Raw genomic sequence first — 18,389 nt, 5'->3', positions numbered from 1 at the left:
GCAACATCAGCTGAGCAGCCTAAAAGAAGCTGCCAGCAAGAGACTGACATTAACTCTTGCTGGACCAAAAGAAAAAAAAATATTTAAATTTATATTCCAGCAGACCCAGAGATTCCACATATCTCTCGTGACACTGTTTGTGAATTTCCAATAACTATTCTGCATAAATGAAAGAGGGAAAATTTGTGCTTTTCTTGTACAATGTTTAATAGCATGGCAAGTCTATACATTATATTTTTTCCAATTCCTCCCTAAAGTTCTGATTCTGTTTCTTGAATCCACTAATTATTCTAAGCTAGCAACTGTCACTCTGCCAGCCTGTCAACTGAGCGTGATAGGATGTCATCTAGATGATCCCCATTGGGAAGAAAATTATTATTGGAGCTGCAGCAAGACAAACATATCATTCCTTTACACATGGTGGCTCACATTTTCCTACCAGAAGATAACTGACTTTCAGGACTGTGTTTTTGTGTCCGTTTTCCTGTTTTCTTAGATCGAGGGAATTGAATTTTTTTTTAAGTACAGTAATATTAGTGATAAGAGATTGGTAATATACCAATCAATAGAATTACAGAATGTCAAAGCTCATCCAAAGAGCATGAGGGAATGAGATGTATTTTTTGCATTTTGAAAGCACATCTTGTTACATAGATTGAATTAGAAAATGCGTGGTACAAAGACTGCCCCTTCATTCATTTTCTGAGGGATGGGTGCGCATTAAGATCCAGTTTAAAGAAGCACTCCTCGTCCCATCAAAGTTTTATCCTCTTAAAGGGACTCTGTCACCTGAATTTGGAGGGAACAATTTTCAGTCATATGGGCGGGGTTTTCGGGTGTTTGATTCACCCTTTCCTTACCCACTGGCTGCAATATTGGATTGAAGTTCATTCTCTGTCCTCCGTAGTACATGCCTGCACAAGGCAATCTTGCCTTATGCAGGCGTGTACTATGGAGGACAGAGAATGAACTTCAATCCAATATTGCAGCCAGCATGCAGCCAGCGGGTAAGGAAAGGGTGAATCAAACACCCGAAAACCCCGCCCATATGACTGAAAATTGTTCCCTCCAAATTCAGGTGACAGAGTCCCTTTAATATATTGTAGTCATCACATTACATCACTGCCTACTTGATTAAAAACTGACGAGCTGAATCCTTCTAAGTTCTATGTAGAAACAGGAGGTACATTTTTTTTCCTGCATGACTCATGAGTCACTGCAAAAGTCCCTGGCAGGGAGAGGAGGGAGCAGTTGGGCCAGGAGTTGAAGAGGGGAATGATTTTTTTTCAGGGATAAGACACTAAAAATATCTACATAGCACAGAAAAAAGAATTAGCTCTGTAGAAAGGCAAAATGAGCAATTGTAAGTACACAGTGCTATATAATATGATGATTGCAATATATTAAGAAGATAAAAACTTTGTGGGAGTGCTTCTTTAAGTAGAGTATTGTGGCTAGTGGCTAGGGAGATAAGCTCACTGATTGAACTATCTAGGAAGGAAAAGGAATTTGGTCCAAAGAAATATGAAGTGCGCATTTTCACAATTTATTCAAATCTGTTAGAATCATTTTAGGTAAAAGTACAATCCTAATGCAAAGTAATAGTCACAGATAAGAATCAATCGAAAATTCTCACATACTTTGTTTTGCCACTGGAAAGGTAAGCTAGAGCAAATATATGGAGTCAAGTAAAAATATGCTGAACCTCTCTAATTTGACATTGACATTACTATTGTGCCTGCTAATGGTATCAAGACCATCAAGGTTTTTGGTCATATTAATTCGGGGTGAGGAACCACATACAAATTGGGGAATGGATTTCAAAAAGAAAGCAAAAGAATAAAAGGCGGAACAATTAAGAATGGTATGGTTCATAATAAAGGAACAAAAATTGGCTATATAATGAAGGTTGACAATGCACGTATTAGTAAATGAATGTACATTTAGGAACAAGTTGTATACAACATATAAAGAGCAATTAAAGGTATGGTACCGCGATTGTAGATTATTAATAAATCACTGTAATGTAGCATAACATGCTGCTATAACCAAGTTTTAAATGCATGTGAAACAGATTTCGTGTGTTATATGTGTTTAAAGAAGGAACTGGGGGCTGACATCTTGGTTTCACAGCAGTAGCACGTCACTAGCAGTGTCATTTTACAGCACCCCATGGACATAGGAGACAATAGACAGGCGCTGACCCTATCTATAACATTGGAGGGGTGTTAGCAGTGAGCTGGGCACGCCTCTGTGGGCTGCACAACTCACTGCTGTAGGTGTGACTAGCAGCCATTTTACTATAGCCCAGTGCTCTCTGCCCAGCTCCACTTACTCTCTATCGCTGCAGGACAGAAGCGCTGACTGGAGCCGGAGAGATCGGGTGATTTACCTCCGTGCTGAGCTCCTCTACTCCAGGCACCGCACGTCCTGAGCAGACATGCTCTGCTCCTCACACGCTGCCCTGTGTCCTCCTGCTCTGTCTCCACCTCCCCACTTGCACACAGTCCCAGACTAGTGATCTCCGGTAAGCTGCACTCTCCCCCTGTGTCGCTCTGCCTCCTCCCTGCGTTCTCTCCCCGTGTCCTTCTCTCCCCCCCCCCCCTCCCCCTCCCCCTCCCCCTCTGTGCTGGCTCTCCGGCACCGAGGACCCTGCTGATCCCGACATGCGGGAGGCACAGACCTCAGTGCGGTGACATTATCTCCTGCTCTGATCTCTCTGCTTTCATTTGGCAGAGAAGGAGATACCGGGGGAGGTGCCAGAACAGAGCTGCTGTGAGCAGGAGAACTGGAAGAGCTGCATATGGACATCAACCTGCTCTGCAACACAGTGACAGAAGTGTGTGTGTGTAGTCTGTGAGTGTGTAAAACATGAGTGTATGGTATCTGTACTGTGTGTGTGATGTGTGTGCGGTATCTAGTGTGTGTAATTGTGCGGTGTCTAGTGTGTGTGTGATGTGTGTGCGGTATCTGTAGTGTGTGTGATGTGTGTGCGGTATCTGTAGTGTGTGTAATGTGTGTGCGGTATCTGTAGTGTGTGTGATGTGTGTGCGGTATCTAGTGTGTGTGATGTGTGTGCGGTATCTGTAGTGTGTGTGATGTGTGTGCGGTATCTGTAGTGTGCGTAATGTGTGCGGTATCTGTAGTGTGTGTGATGTGTGTGCGGTATCTGTAGTGTGCGTAATGTGTGCGGTATCTGTAGTGTGTGTGCGGTATCTAGTGTGTGTGTGATGTGTGTGCGGTATCTGTAGTGTGTGTAATGTGTGTGCGGTATCTAGTGTGTGTGTGATGTGTGTGCGGTATCTAGTGTGTGTGTAATGTGTGTGCGGTATCTAGTGTGTGTGTGATGTGTGTGTGTGATGTGTGTGCGGTATCTGTAGTGTGTGTGCGGTATCTAGTGTGTGTGTGATGTGTGTGCGGTATCTAGTGTGTGTGATGTGTGTGCGGTATCTGTAGTGTGTGTAATGTGTGCGGTATCTGTAGTGTGTGTAATGTGTGTGCGGTATCGTGTGTGTGATGTGTGTGTGGTATCTGTAGTGTGTGTAATGTGTGTGCGGTATCTGTAGTGTGTGTGATGTGTGTGCGGTATCTGTAGTGTGTGTGCGGTATCTAGTGTGTGTGTGATGTGTGTGCGGTATCTGTAGTGTGTGTAATGTGTGTGCGGTATCTGTAGTGTGTGTGCGGTATCTAGTGTGTGTGTGATGTGTGTGCGGTATCTGTAGTGTGTGTAATGTGTGTGCGGTATCTGTACTGTGTGTGCGGTATCTAGTGTGTGTGTGTGTGTGATGTGTGTGCGGTATCTGTAGTGTGTGTAATGTGTGTGCGGTATCTGTAGTGTGTGTGCGGTATCTGTAGTGTGTGTGATGTGTGTGCGGTATCTGTAGTGTGTGTAATGTGTGTGCGGTATCTGTACTGTGTGTGCGGTATCTAGTGTGTGTGTGTGTGTGATGTGTGTGCGGTATCTGTAGTGTGTGTAATGTGTGTGCGGTATACTTCATCGCGGTAATGTGACCGCGACGTCATCGCAGGTCCTTCACACACACCACGGAAGCCGCTTAGGAGGTCGGGCCGCCAGAAGGTGAGTATATCGCTATTTTTTATTTTAATTCTTTTTTTTTTACCGTAATCTGATTACTTCCCGCATGGTGTGCACAGCCCCGTGCGGGAAGTAAGCAGATCAATGCACTCCTAGGTGTGCAGAATCGCCGCGATTCCGCAATTTTAATGAACATGCTGCGTTTTTTTCTGGATTGCGATTCCGCTCAGGAAAAAAATTCAGCATGTGCACAAAAAATGCGGATTGCATTCTGTTACATAGGATGCTTAATGTTAGGGTTTTTTTCGCGGTTTTATAGCATTTTTATAGCGGAAAAACCGCGAAAAAAAAGCAAAAAATCTGCTACGTGTGCACACAGCCACATACTCGTGTGTGTGTGTGTAATAATGAGTAATGTGTACATAATGAGCCTGTGTTGTCCACCATGTGTGCTGTGTACATGTATGATGTGTGTGTCTGTGTGACTATATGAAGTGATGAGCCTGTGTTGTCCAGCATGTGTGCTGTGTACATGTATGTGTGTGTCTGTGTGACTATTTGAGGTGTATATAATGAGGTTGTGTTGTCCAGCATGTGTGCGGTGTACATCATATATGAAGTGTATGTAATCAGTCCAGCCCTGGACCCGATCCTGCAGTCCAGCGAGCCCCGTCCCGTCCACACGGAGAGCGTGGAGTCTGATGAGGAGAGCGAGACAATTATTGAAATTTCTTTTTTTTTTTTTTTTTTTTTTATAAATTTAACAGATATGCCACGCTGCATTGTTAACAATTGTGGTAGTCATACCAAGAAGAATTCGTCTGAAGGAATAATATTGCATGGGTTTCCATACTCCATGGAAAGAATAAAACTGTGGCTGCAGCAGACAGGACAATTTACTAACATTGACACAGTTGCCAAAAGAATCCGCATTGGGAAAACGCACAACAAATTCAGAATGTGTTCAAAACACTTTGAAGAAGATTGTTATATTTCTGTATCGGAAAAAAAGATTAGTTGCCTAATGGATTCTGCAGTGACCACTATTTTTCAAAATAATTGCGCACTTCAACCGCCATGTAAAGTACGTAGAGTGTATGAAGAACACAACTACTTTTCTGTAAAAAAAAAACATGGTAACTACTTCTATAACATCTACATCTGGTCATATGGACACATCTGGTGAACTAAAAAGAAACAAACAACCTACATCTAGACATCTTTAAAATTGGGCATGCAGGACATGCGTATGCGTTGTTTTGACACTCCCGCCAACTGCATGGGAACGCAACAAGTTGCATTCCCGTCCTGTCGGCGTGAGCGTCAAAACGACGCATCCGCATGTCCTGCATGCCCAATGTTAATGATAGGTACGCAGGAAGCTTGTAGAAGTAGGCGGGGCTTAACGGAGGAAGTACACAGCCCTCCACAGAGCCCCCGAACGCTAATGTGAACCCAGCCTATGTGCCTATAACACCCACATAGTAATCCAAACGTTTCAGATGAAATAAAATGACAGTATTTTTGTATTAAACACACTTTATTTGCCAAAAAACATTTGTTTGAAAGTTGGGTTGCACCTTATATTCGAGTTGTGCTGTACCTGGCTGTGCTTTCTGGGTGTGAAGGCAGTGTGCAATTCTCTAGAGGCAGCCATAGGCGATCGTGTGTGTATATTCACTGCATCCCTCGCATTGTCATTGGCGTGTGAAGCATTGAATATCACGGCAGTGGATCCGCATGCCTTTTTTGTGCGTTTTTCTCCCCTTTTTTTTTTTTTGTGGATCTTTCGCTTTTTTTTTCTTGAGGTTCCCAATGCAATAATATAGTTGGAAATCCGCAAAATTAACCCCTTCACTCTGCAGCCCTTTTTCGTTTTTGTTTTTCGCTCCCCTCCTTCCCAGAGCCATAACTTTTTTTTTTTTAAATATTTTTTTTTACATTTGCCATGCTTCAATAGCCTCCATGGGAGGCTAGAAGCTGGCACAACTCGACCAGCTCTGCTACATAGCAGCGATCATCAGATCGCTGCTACGTAGCTGAAGTGCAGGCTTGCTATGAGCGCCGACCACAGGGTGTTGCTCACAGCAGGCATGCATCAGTAACTATAGAGGTCTCAAGGACCTCTATGGTTACTGTCCTGACGCATTGCCGACCTCCGATCATGTGACGGGGGTGGACGATGCGCTCATTTCTGGCCGGAAGTGGTAGTTAAATGCCGATGTCAATAGCCGCTGTCAAATGCTAACAGGTTAATAGTGGCGGGTGAATTGCGATTTCACCCGCCGCTATTGCGCGCACATGTCAGCTGTTCAAAACAGCCGACATGTTGTGACTTTGATGTGGGCTCACCGCCGGAGCCCACATCAAAGGGGGAGACACGGCATGCGCAGAACATGTTTCGTTTTTTACTGCAATGCGTTTTTTTCCCAGAAATAACGCAACATATGCACAAAAATTGCGGAATGCATTATAAATCATGGGATGCATATGTATGCACTTTAAAATTGTTTTTATCGCATTTTTATAGAGAACAAACGCTAAAAAAATGCGTAAAATCCTGAACGTGTGCACACAGCCTCAATGTGTATGTCCCCATCACACTCCATATGTGTCTCACTCATCATACTTCATGCCTTTTTCTCTCCCATCAGTCACTCTTAGGGTATGTTTCCACATTCAGGAAACGCTGCGTTTTTGACGCAGCGTCCAGATGTTACAGCATAGTGGAGGGGATTTCATGAAATCCTGTCTCCACTGTGCAGGAAAAAAATCGTGCGTTTTTCAGCCTGAAGCAATCCTGAACGTGGACACATACCCTTAGCCATACAATGTATCTTTCCCCTCCCTCCATAATGCCTGGCTATTCACTGCAGACCTGGAGCTCCTTCTTATCTTCTTGAGGGATGAGTCAGACAGCTCCTAATGCTGCTCCATGCACACCAGATGTCTTCACTCTTCCTTGGGTCCAGATGCTGCTGAGTCCACTGTGTTCTGCTCCTCTGTAAGCAAGCTTTGCTTCTAATGCAGTAAGTGCTGGTGATAGCAGATCACAGGTCAGTCACACACAAAATGGCTCTGCCCTGTGATGCTGCTCTTCATTCTGCCCCAGGGATATTAGACCACCCAAAAGGGGAGGGAAATGCTGATGTCAGCAGTTACTGCCCAGATTTTCCAGCTAACAGTAAAGCTGGTAAGTCTTACTATAGCTGCTTGAGGTCTAAAACGGAAAATGCTCCCCCTAGTGGTAAATATGTATATTTCTAAAAAAAATATAATATTTTTCATATAGAAATGTTTGCAAACAGTGCAAACATTGCATTAATACATTTTAATTACTATTATAAGCTTAATTTCACAAAAAAAAAAATACAAGAAAACTGGTGGCACCTTCCCTTTAAGTAAGACCATATTGTATAATCACATAAATTCCTATCTACAGCTAGCATTGTACAGTCCCTATTCTGCTGTCTCTTAGCTGAGTCTTATATTATTTTTTATTTGTTATCCAGTGATTTTTACATTGATTATGGTGATATAATTGACTGTACCCATAGTAATTTAATGCAAGAGTATATATAACATTAATATAACCTTCATGTCGCCATTTGGAACATGTTATTGAAATATTGAGTGAACCCTGAATGGACTTGGATATTTCTACTGTTATTTCTTGAAACCGTTTCACCAGTTTCCTGTGATTTATTGAGTAGGATTTTCTGTTGAGAACAGATGAAACGAGAAGCTGAACAATGAGCTTTGGATAAAATAATGTTGTGATCCATTTAGTCTAGCTATCACCAGGGGGCAGTAGTTTGTAAATGTAGAGTCAAGTCTAGTAAGTTAGTGAAATGCAATTAAAGTAAACTATGATGATTGTGCATACGCTTAAAGAGAACACCTCATATACTATTCAGATAGGAAACGCTTCACTAAAGATCATGTACTGATAGAGGCAATGAAGGAAATTTTTTACCAATAAAACAATTTTTTTTTATATTATCAAAAAATTAGAATAACGTATTACAATAACACTATCACCACATAGTGAAAACATGAGTACACATTGGATGGTGTTATCCACCCATAGAAAATCCAGGTTATTTGCACAAAAGAAGAGATAGAAAATCACACATCAATATGCATCATGGCCACTCCACTCGTATTCCATAAATGGCCTGGGATTATTAGTTACTAACATCAGTGATGATTAACAGCTTCATATAATATCACGGTTTAAATATTATTCCCAGCTACAGCTGTATTCATCATACTGAGCTAAAAGTGCATGTGCTCCATAGCAGAACTGCATATCAAATATAGCAATCCCTATATAAATCACTATTGCACCTATCCCGTTATATATCCCAATAGCAGAGAAACATCAATAGATCATCTTGATTTACCTGTGGTCATGATGCTTTGAGATATGTGAATCTATGCCGCATCGCGACGTGTGTTTCACCGCCTCTGCAGTTTCTTCAGGAGGTAAGTAAGCAGTATAACTAACCTTATATAGTGGGAGTATATTGCCGAATCATAAACAGCTGTGTGTCGTACGTCTCCGCTATGTTGCGTCGCGTGAAGGAGAGCAGCGCTCAAGGCGCGCGTCACCGGGTCACATGGTCCGGTCACATAACCATGCCGATGCAACTCCCGTGCTGAACGCCAATCCCCGCAACGAGAGGCAGCGTATGCTCGGTTCCCGCTCTGGCCGTCCGACCTGGGCAAGCAGGGGCTAAAGACTAGTACAAATACCTCTTAATGGAGGAGATAGATATATCTACTTTAGAATTTACCTTCAATCCATCGCTTATATCAGACATAGAAATGTATAAAAGTAGACCACTCAATCATTAGGGGCTAAGGACAGGTTTTGGGGCAATAATAACTTATCTAAATACAAAGTGTAACATTTTTTTCTACATCCCATTAACAACATCATGGAAATCAGAACATTTAACCCTTTCATAACACCCCACTCATGGCACCAGCCCCCCCAGTGTCTACACATGCTGAAATTATGGGAATAGCACTTAACGGACTCATCATGTACAGACTCATAATTCAAAACTATACTAACAATATAAATAATGTAGAATAAACCCATCTCCATATATCTAAACAGTTCAGCCTTTTAATGTACAATTGTGTATCATAGAAAAAAATCGTCTGATGCAATTGGTCTCAATGATGTTCATCCAACAGGCTGCCTCATGCAAAATTCACCATATTTAGCTCCATCCCAGACCATAAGCGCTATGTCCACACAGCTGCAAAGGATGAATAAATTCTCCCGTTTCTCAATGTTGTGTAGTTGAACAATCTATTAAGTGTATAGGTATGATGAAAGAGCACTAAACTACAAAATATGAAAAACTCATGATAATATAAAACATACAACCACTAACTAAAAAAGAAAAAGAAAACATTTTTTTTTTAAATTATACATATAAGATTCGCGCTTACTACTTAAATGAAGGGCTTGAAGCTTAATGACTTATTAAGTCCTTTTGGGGCAACAGTATCAATGCAAACGCAGACCATCCACTTTGTTTCACTTTTTAACAATTCCCTTTTGTAATCCCTGCCTCGAACACCCAATTGAACCCTATCTATGCCTTTATCTTTGAGCCATTTTGGATTACTATTATGGTGGATTCGAAAATGTCTTGGTATTGTTTTTAGAATTGTCTGGTCTTGAACCGTCGCTGCATTTTTTTATATCTCTCGCATGTTCCAAAATCCTCACCTTCAATTGTCTCGTTGTCATCCCTATATATATATTAATTTGCAAGGACAAAAAACATAATACACAACCATATTTGTAGTACAAGAGATATGGTGTGTAATCCTGTATGTCCTGGTGGCATCTCTTGTCAAATGTAAATGTTCTTTCAATGTATCGGCATGCAGAACAGTCTCCACATTGGAAACTGCCCCATGCTGGACCAGGTTGATTTGAAAAGGACTTCTGTGGAGCCACATAGTGACTACGTGTAAGTAGATCTTTGAGATTTTTTGATCGTCTCCAGGTAACAGATGAATTTGCAGGTAAATATCTGCATAAATATTCATCTGCCCATAAGATGGACCAATGTTTCCTCAGTATATCCGTTATATCTGTCCATCTAGAATTGAATGTGGTAATGAGCCTTACTGATTGTTCCTGTTGTCGTGACTTCCTTTTTTGTACCAGGAGTTGGTCCCCATTAGTGTTCACAGCTCTCCTGTAGCCAGCTCGTATGTATTTGTGATTGTACCCTCGCTGTTGAAGGTTCCTAGTAAGAATTTTTGCTTGATTTTGAATTCTACTATCGTCAGAACAGATCTGTTTCATGTGCAAAAATTGTCCCACCGGTATTGCCCTAGTCGTCTGAGGATGATGTGCCGATTTAGCATGTAAGAGGGTATTCGTTTCTGTGCCTTTACGAAAAACATCTGTTGGGATGCACTTAATTGCATCCACCTCTTTCCATACATCAAGGAATTCCACTTTTTCTTTACTATATTTACAAGTCAATTTGATGTTATACTGATTGTCATTTAATTTATCAATAAATGAATTCAATGATGTTTCAGAACCCTGCCATATAAAAAGTATATCGTCGATATACCCGGAACATGAGACCACGGCGGCAAAGTCCTCCATGTCATAGACCACCTCTGTCTCCCACAGCCCCAGGAACAAATTAGCATGCGAGGACGCGCAAGTGGCCTCCATAGCTGTTCCCTGGAGCTGTAGGAAGAATCTATCCTTAAATGTGAAAAATTTATGGATCAGAGCAAACTAAAAGATCTATAATAAAGTTAACAAGGTCACCTTCCAAATTTGTCATCTCCAGGAAGGACCTCGATACCGTGATCCCATGGTCATGGGATATCGACGTATGCAGTGATTCAACATCACAAACCATTAGGAACATATCTTGTTACAGTTGAATGTTTAAACGTGTCAGAATATCTGTGGAATCTTTTGTAATAGATGGCAAGGTTTCAACACAGCGTTGTAGAAAAAAATCAATGAACCGACATATACCCTCATTCGTGCCCCCAATTCCTGAGACTATAGGGCGTCCCGGTGGGTTTGTAATATCCTTGTGTATTTTGGGTATCAAGTAGAATGCTGGAACAACGGTGTATCTGTCATCAACCCTTCCAACATCCTACTTTAGCACAAGAAACTGGATAGTAATCCACTTAATACATTTAAAATGGAATTGGACATTTTAAATGTATTAAGTGGATTACTATCCAGTTTCTTATAACATTGTCTATTGTTTAGCTGTCGAAAGGCCTCCTGTTCATACATAGCACATGGCCAGATCACAACATTGCCCCCCTATCTGCTGGTTTAATAACTACATGTTTCATATTACGTAATTCTTGAATAGCTCTATTTTCAGCAGATGTTAAATTAAAAGAAGCTCATGATGATTGTGCAGTAGCATTTTATGACAAACCACTTCATGTGGGTAAATCGTACATTTTGGGCTTTCAGAAATGAATATTGAAACTCATGACACAGTATATCAGAAAGTACAGAAACACTTGTGCTTACATCAGCTTACTGTCATTGTTCTTTGTACTAAAGCAGATTTTGGTTCTCTCGAAGCTGCCAAGACCCTTTCAACTCTTCTTAGATATTTCCGCAAGTTGGAAAATTCACCAAAGTAGGTGTGTATGACCAGTACGCATTGACTGCATGCCTCAGCTCATCTATGTGCTCATACTAGTGAATTGTGACATGGAAATATTTCAGTTTATTCTTCTATAGTGCCATTAATTCCAAAGCGCTTTACGGACTTCATCATAGCTGTCCCCACTGGGGCTCACAATCTGAATTCCCTATCATTATGTCTTCGGAGTGAGGTAGGAAACTGGAGACCCAGAGGAAACCTACATAAACATGGGGAGAACAAACAAACTACTTGCAGATGTTGTCCTTGGTGGGTTCTGAAGCCAGGACCTCAGTGCTGCAAAGCAACGGTGCTAACCACTAAACTACCTTGTTGCCCACTGTATTGCTCAATTCAGTTGTATCAAAGTAGTTTTACTACAGTGAGGAAAAAAGTAGTCAGCCACCAATTGTGCACGTTCTCCCTCTTAAAAAGATGAGAGAGGCCTGTAATTGACATCATAGGTAGACCACAACTATGAGAGTCAAAATGAGAAAACAAATCCAGAAAATCACGTTGTTTGATTTGGCAAGATTTATTTTGCAAATTATGGTGGAAAACAAGTATTTAGTCACCTAAAAACATGCAAGATTTCTGGCTCTCACAGACCTGTAACTTCTTCTTTAAGAGGCTCCTCTGTCCTCCACTCATTACTTGTAGTAATGAAAAATATTTAGAATTGAGAGTCCTCAGTGGTTGATACCTTTTAATGGCTAACTGAAAAGATGGTAACAAATTGCAAGCTTTTGAGACTTTTCAGTTAGCCAATAAAAGGTATCAACAACTGAGGACTCTCAATTCTAAATATTTTTCTATCTGCTGGCTAACATGGTACCAAGATATATTTCTTTCCTGTACTTGTAGTAATGGCACTTGTTTGAACTTATCAGTATAAAAGACACCTGTCCACAACCTCAAACAGTCACGCTCCAAACCCCACTATGGTGAAGACCAAAGAGCTGTCGAAGGACACCAGAAACAAAATTGTAGCCTTGCACCAGGCTGGGAAGACTGAATCTGCAATAGGCAAGCAGCTTGGTGTGATGAAATCAACTGTGGGAGCAATAATAAGAAAATGTAAGACATACAAGACCACTGATAATCTCCCTCAATCTGGGGCGCCATGCAAGATCTCACCCTGTGGGGTCAAAATGATGACAAGAGTGGTGAGTGAAAATCCCAGAACCACACGGGGGGACCTAGTGAATGACCTGCATAGAGCTGGGACCACCGTAGCAAAGGCTACCATCAGTAACACTATGCTGCCAGGGTCTCAGATCCTGCAGTGCCAGACATGTCCCCTTGCTTATGCCAGTACATGTCTTTGCCCGTCTGAAGTTTGCTAGAGAGCTTTTCGATTATCCAGAAGAGCATTGGGAGAATGTCATATGGTCTGATGAAAACAAAGTTGGACTGTTTGGTAGAAACAAAACTCGTGTTTGGAGGAGACAGAATGCTGAGTTGCATTCAAAGAACTCCATACCTAGTGTGAAGCATGGGGGGTGGCAACATCATGGTTTCGGGCTGTTTCTCTCTAAAGGGACCAGGACAACTGATCTGTGTACATAAAAGAATGAATCGGGCCATTTATCGTGAGATTTTTATTGCAAACCTCCTTCCATCAGCAAGGGCATTGAAGATGAAATGCGGATGGGTCTTTCAGCATGATAATGATCCCAAGCACACCACCAGGGCAGCGAAGGAGTGGCTTCGTAAGAAGCATATGAAGGTCTTGGAGTTGGCTAGCCAGTCTCCAGATCTTAACTCCATAGAAAACCTTTGGAGGGAGTTGAAAATCCATCTTGCCTAGCGGCAGGCCCAAAGCATCACTGCTCTAGAGGAGATCTACATGGAGGGATGGGCCAACATACCACCAACAGTGTGTGCCAACCTTGTGAATACTTACAGCAAATGTTTGACCTCTGTTATTGCCAACAAAGGATATATAACAAAACATTGAGATGAACTTTTGTTAATGACCAAATACTTATTTTCCACCATAATTTGCCAAATAAATCTTGCCAAATCAGACAAGGTGACTTTCTGGATTTGTTTTCTCATTTTGACTCTCATAGTTGTGGTTTACCTATGATGTAAATTCCATCCTCTCTCATCTTTTTAAGTGGGAGAACTTGCACAGTTAGTGGCCAACTAAATACTTTTTTCTCCCCACTGTACTTGAGATAGTACCTTGAACCCTACTGATATTCATCAAAGGTGTTTTCTGGTTTCTGAAAACCCTTGTACCCTGCCTGCAGTTTGTTTTATAAAGATAAACTGTTCTTTACGCACCCACCCCGGTCCAGCATTGAGACTCTGCTGATGTTCCTGGTGTCTGTTATTGTTATGCTTTGAGAGCACTGCAGGCAATTACTGAGCTTAGCTTCTTGTGTCATCAACTGTCTATAATGTGGCATGGGGCTGTAGTCATGGGTGAGGTACTCATCTCCTGCACTCGAGCGCGTTACATGAAAGTGGGATCATGGCTGGGTGTGTGGACTTGTGCTGTCAGGGTGCTACATCAAGGCAGGCACATAAAACCGATTTGCGGGTTTGCCAAGACCAGATGTTTCGCAGTTCAATGAGGGAGACCACTTTTTGAAAATAAACTTTTTCCACACAGTTTCCTTCTTTTGTTTATCTATTGTTCACCTTTCCTCTTCATTCTCTCTACTTGTCCTCTGTCTCCATTGTTTCTCACTACTTCACCACAGCCAAACTCAGTACTACAGTCCTGTTTAGCAAAAGTCCATTACTCAACCCACCGTTCCGAATCTTTTCTCCGCTCAGTGTGCCATTATAGCAGGGACTTATCTTCTCTATTGTTGATGCTCTGTAACACCAGCCCGAGTCAATCTATTCATCTCGCATACTCAGTCCTTTCTTGGTCCTTTATCTTTAAGAACTGTAAGCTACACAGGGCCTTTCTGCTAGGCATCCTCTATCAGGACCCATCTTCAGTAGATCACTGTATCCTAGTCACTTCTTTTTCCTTCGGTCTCCACTCACTTTAGGGACACCCCAGAATATGGCACTGCTCACAATGGACGTTAGGTCCTCTGTTGTGATTCGGTTCGTGGGCTCCCCCGGTGGTCTCTTGTGGTACTGGTGTCCTGCAAGCTTTGCCTTCTCAGTTCACCTGTTCCTATCAGGATGTGGGAGTATCCTATTTAACCTTGCTCCTCAGTAATTCTAATGCTGGCCATCAATGTATCCAGAGTGATTCTGTTGCATGTTCCTGCTCCCAGTTTTCTGCTCAGCTAAGTTGGACACTTTAGTCCTTAAGTCTATTTTTGTATGTTTTGTCCAGTTTGCACTTATGTGAATCTCTGCAGCTGGAAGCTCTTGTTGGGCTGAAATTACCACTCCGGTGTCATGAGTTGTCACATGAGTTAAGGTAATTTCAGGATGGTGTTTTGAAGGGTTTTGCAGCTGACCGCGAAGTCCTCTGTTGTATCTTTCTGCTATTTAGTTAGCGGGCCTCTCTGTGCTAAATCTGCTTTCATACTACGTGTGTCTTTTCATCTGCTCTCACCGTTATTATATGTGGGGGGCTGCTATCTCCTGTGGGGACATTCACTGGAGGCAAGCCAGGACTGTGTTTTCTTCTACCAGGGGTAGTTAGTTGTCCGGCTGGCGCGCGGCATCTAGAGACAACGCAGGAATACCCCCTGGCTACTTCTAGTGTGGTGTGTAGGTTTAGCATCGCGGTCAGCTCTAGTTTCCATCACCCGAGAGCTTGTCCGTTTATTCTATGCTTCTGATGTTTCCTTGCCATTGGAAACCATAACAGTCCTCTTTCTTTGGACTACATGCCCTATCTGACTTCCTAACAGGAAATCGTCACTTTCCCTTCTGCCCAGCCCTTCCCACTCTGGGCTAGTCCCAAACATTAACTCTCACTATATTGTCAAATTACACGCATCATCAATATTACTAACATTTTTAATGCACATCACAATTTACACTATACCTCACATTTCACTACATAGCATTAAACTTGTTTCTGCAAGAGGGAAATGGGGGCAGTATATACATTTCCTTACGTGTCAACTTGTGCAGAGCTGCTGAGCTCTTATTTTCTACAGTGCAGATGTCTACAGCCAATAACTGACACCAGGGACAGTGGCAAAGATTCAGCTCTGGAGTCGGGAGACTGAGTAAAGCACAATATGTTTGTTTTTCTTTTTTTAAATCAAACTGAAGCATGTGTAGAGGGCTGTCACTGGTTTATCATGACAGGGAGGAGCCAGAAGACCGCAGCATCCTATTTTCTCCTATTCCTGCACTGACAAGAAGTACTTCACCTTCATATTAATCTGTGTAAATTTCTTTTAGCAGTGCAAGGGTTAATCTGCTCAGTTAAGAGCTCCTGGAAGATTCCCTGCATTAAGGGTATGTGCACACGTCAGGATTTCTTGCAGAAATTTCCTGAAGAAAACCGGAAGTTTTCTGCAAGAAATCCGCATTTTTTTTTTTTTGCGTTTTTTTCGCGGTTTTTTAGCATTTTGCAAGCGTAATTAGCTTGCAGAATGCTAAAGTTTTCCAAGCGATCTGTAGCATCGCTTGGAAAACTGACTGACAGGTTGGTCACACTTGTCAAACATAGTGTTTGACAAGTGTGACCAACTTTTTACTATAGATGCTGCTTATGCTTATGCAGCATCTATAGTAAAAGATAGAATGTTTAAAAATAATAAAAAAAATGGTTATACTCACCCTCTGCAGACAGCCGATATCCTCAGCGACGTCCGTTCCTATAGATGGTGTGGTTCAGGACCTTCGATGACGTCGCGGTCACGTGAGCGGTCACATTACCGGTCTCGCGACCAATCACAAGACAGCGACGTCATCGCAGGTCCTGAACCACACCATCTTTAGGAACCGAAGCGGCAGCATGCAGCGGTGAGAGGCAGGAAGACTCCGGGGCCATCGAAGGTGAGTATATGACTATTTTTTTATTTTAATTTTTTTTTTTACCAATTATATGGTGCCCAGTCCGTGGAGGAGAGTCTCCTCTCCTCCACCCTGGGTACCAACCGCATATAATCTGCTTACTTCCCGCATGGTGTGCACAGCCCCGTGCGGGAAGTAAGCAGATCAATGCACTCCTAGGTGTGAGGAATCCCCGCAATTCCGCATTTTTAATGAACTTGTTGCTTTTTTTTCTGCGATGCGATTTTTTCATGGAAAAAAGTGCAACATTTGCACAAAAAATGCGGAATACACTGTAAATAATAGGAGGCATATGTTAGCGTTTTTTTCGCGTTTTTATCACATTTTTATAGCGAAAAAACGCGAAAAATACTGAACGTTTGCACATGGCCTAAGTCTCAGCTGTGCACTGTTTGCTTCTCTTATCTCCAATATAATCTGGGCCCTGCTATCACTCATTGTCAGATAGCTTTAGCTGCATGGCTGGAAGTTGTTGGTTATTATTGGAGAAGGCGTTTGGTGGATTTATCAGTGACTGTTGCTAGGTTTTGAGTGTGTGATCATTTCCTTTCTTCTCCTACTTTGACTTAACTCCATCCTCCACTCCCTGATGCATTCCTCTGTTGTAAGTGTGAGTATATTTGTATGTTTGGTGTTTTCAGTTATCCCTGTTCGTATTACCTTGTTAGTCTGGTTAATGTAATATAGTACACTACTCCCCTCTTCCAAAGGTGGGGGAATGGTACAGACTGAGGGCAGATTCAAGAGCTAAGGCAAGGTAAGTGGCCCAGGTGTCTTCACTTTCACAAGTAATCCATGGAACAGGGCGAGCTAGGGCGCCCCTAGTGGTAGGGACAGGGAAGGAGCCTCTGGTCCTGGAACACCCGACAACAGAGTCATGACAAAGGAATTTCCAAAACCGTAAAAACCCTTTAATTTCTATTCATCCGCATCATGGTTCATTACCAATGCAGCGTGGGGCTATAATACTTCAATCTGTCTGACTGTTGAACACAATGTATTAGATTTCTATGTAAATATGCTTTGTGATATATACATATTCTATAGCCATGCAGTCACTAGATATGTGCCCCTGGCCTGACGAACATGTTGATATGGTGCTGATAGTTGCATATACATTTCTTTGTGGAGATTTTACTCCAGCCCATACTTTGGCTATTGTTTCTCCTTTACAATTACTGGTTAAGAACTATTGACAGCAAATTTGCACAGGGCGGTGTGTGGAAGGAGACCTTCATAACGCTATAGAACTTTGCTATTCTGATATGTTTGAATGAGCTTCAAACTGTTTTATTACATTCAATTAATTTTTCCATCATACATGATGGCACCACGAGAGAGGGGATCCGCCCTTCAAGGACAGGAAACATTCAAGATAAAAGGGGAGGCTCCTCTCTCCGCATCAGTTGGTTTCCTGTCCTTGATGGGGAACCCTCAAGATGGAAGATCTTGAAGATAGAAAAGGATGCCTGGGTTGGAAGGATTTGGGCAGGCACTAGTCTGCTGCTTCCATCACCAGGTGCCGGTAGTCGCCTTGGGGGCCATGTATATCCATGCCCCCCTGAGCGAAGCATGGCCACAACCCGTGATGCAATGCCCGGGTAAAGATTAATCCTCGGGGGCCGCATGTAGCGATTCCCCCCTATTGCCACAAAAACCTGCTGTCCGTGGAGGTCACTGTTATGGTGCCCTTCCTGTTGACCTAAGGTGGCCACGAA

At 42.3% G+C, this 18,389-nt stretch overlaps 1 protein-coding gene across 2 annotated transcripts in view; it reads left to right on the top strand.

Annotated features, from left to right (window-relative positions):
* LOC143765395 (uncharacterized) overlaps positions 1–18,389 on the top strand; it is a 75,672-nt gene that overhangs the window by 3,551 nt on the left and 53,732 nt on the right. The window contains exon 1 of one of the 2 annotated variants that reach the window (XM_077252007.1): positions 11,629–11,713. The exons of the other annotated variant lie outside the window; for it this stretch is intronic. The gene's annotated coding sequence lies outside the window, so the exon portion shown is untranslated. Of the gene's footprint in view, positions 1–11,628; positions 11,714–18,389 lie in introns of those variants that run through there. 2 annotated transcript variants of the gene reach the window in all.

The sequence above is a fragment of the Ranitomeya variabilis genome, chromosome 4 (genome assembly GCF_051348905.1).
Source record: "Ranitomeya variabilis isolate aRanVar5 chromosome 4, aRanVar5.hap1, whole genome shotgun sequence".
Taxonomy (NCBI): Eukaryota; Metazoa; Chordata; class Amphibia; order Anura; family Dendrobatidae; genus Ranitomeya; species Ranitomeya variabilis.
Note: the sequence above shows the minus strand (reverse complement) of the source record. Positions and strands in the feature narration are given on the sequence as shown.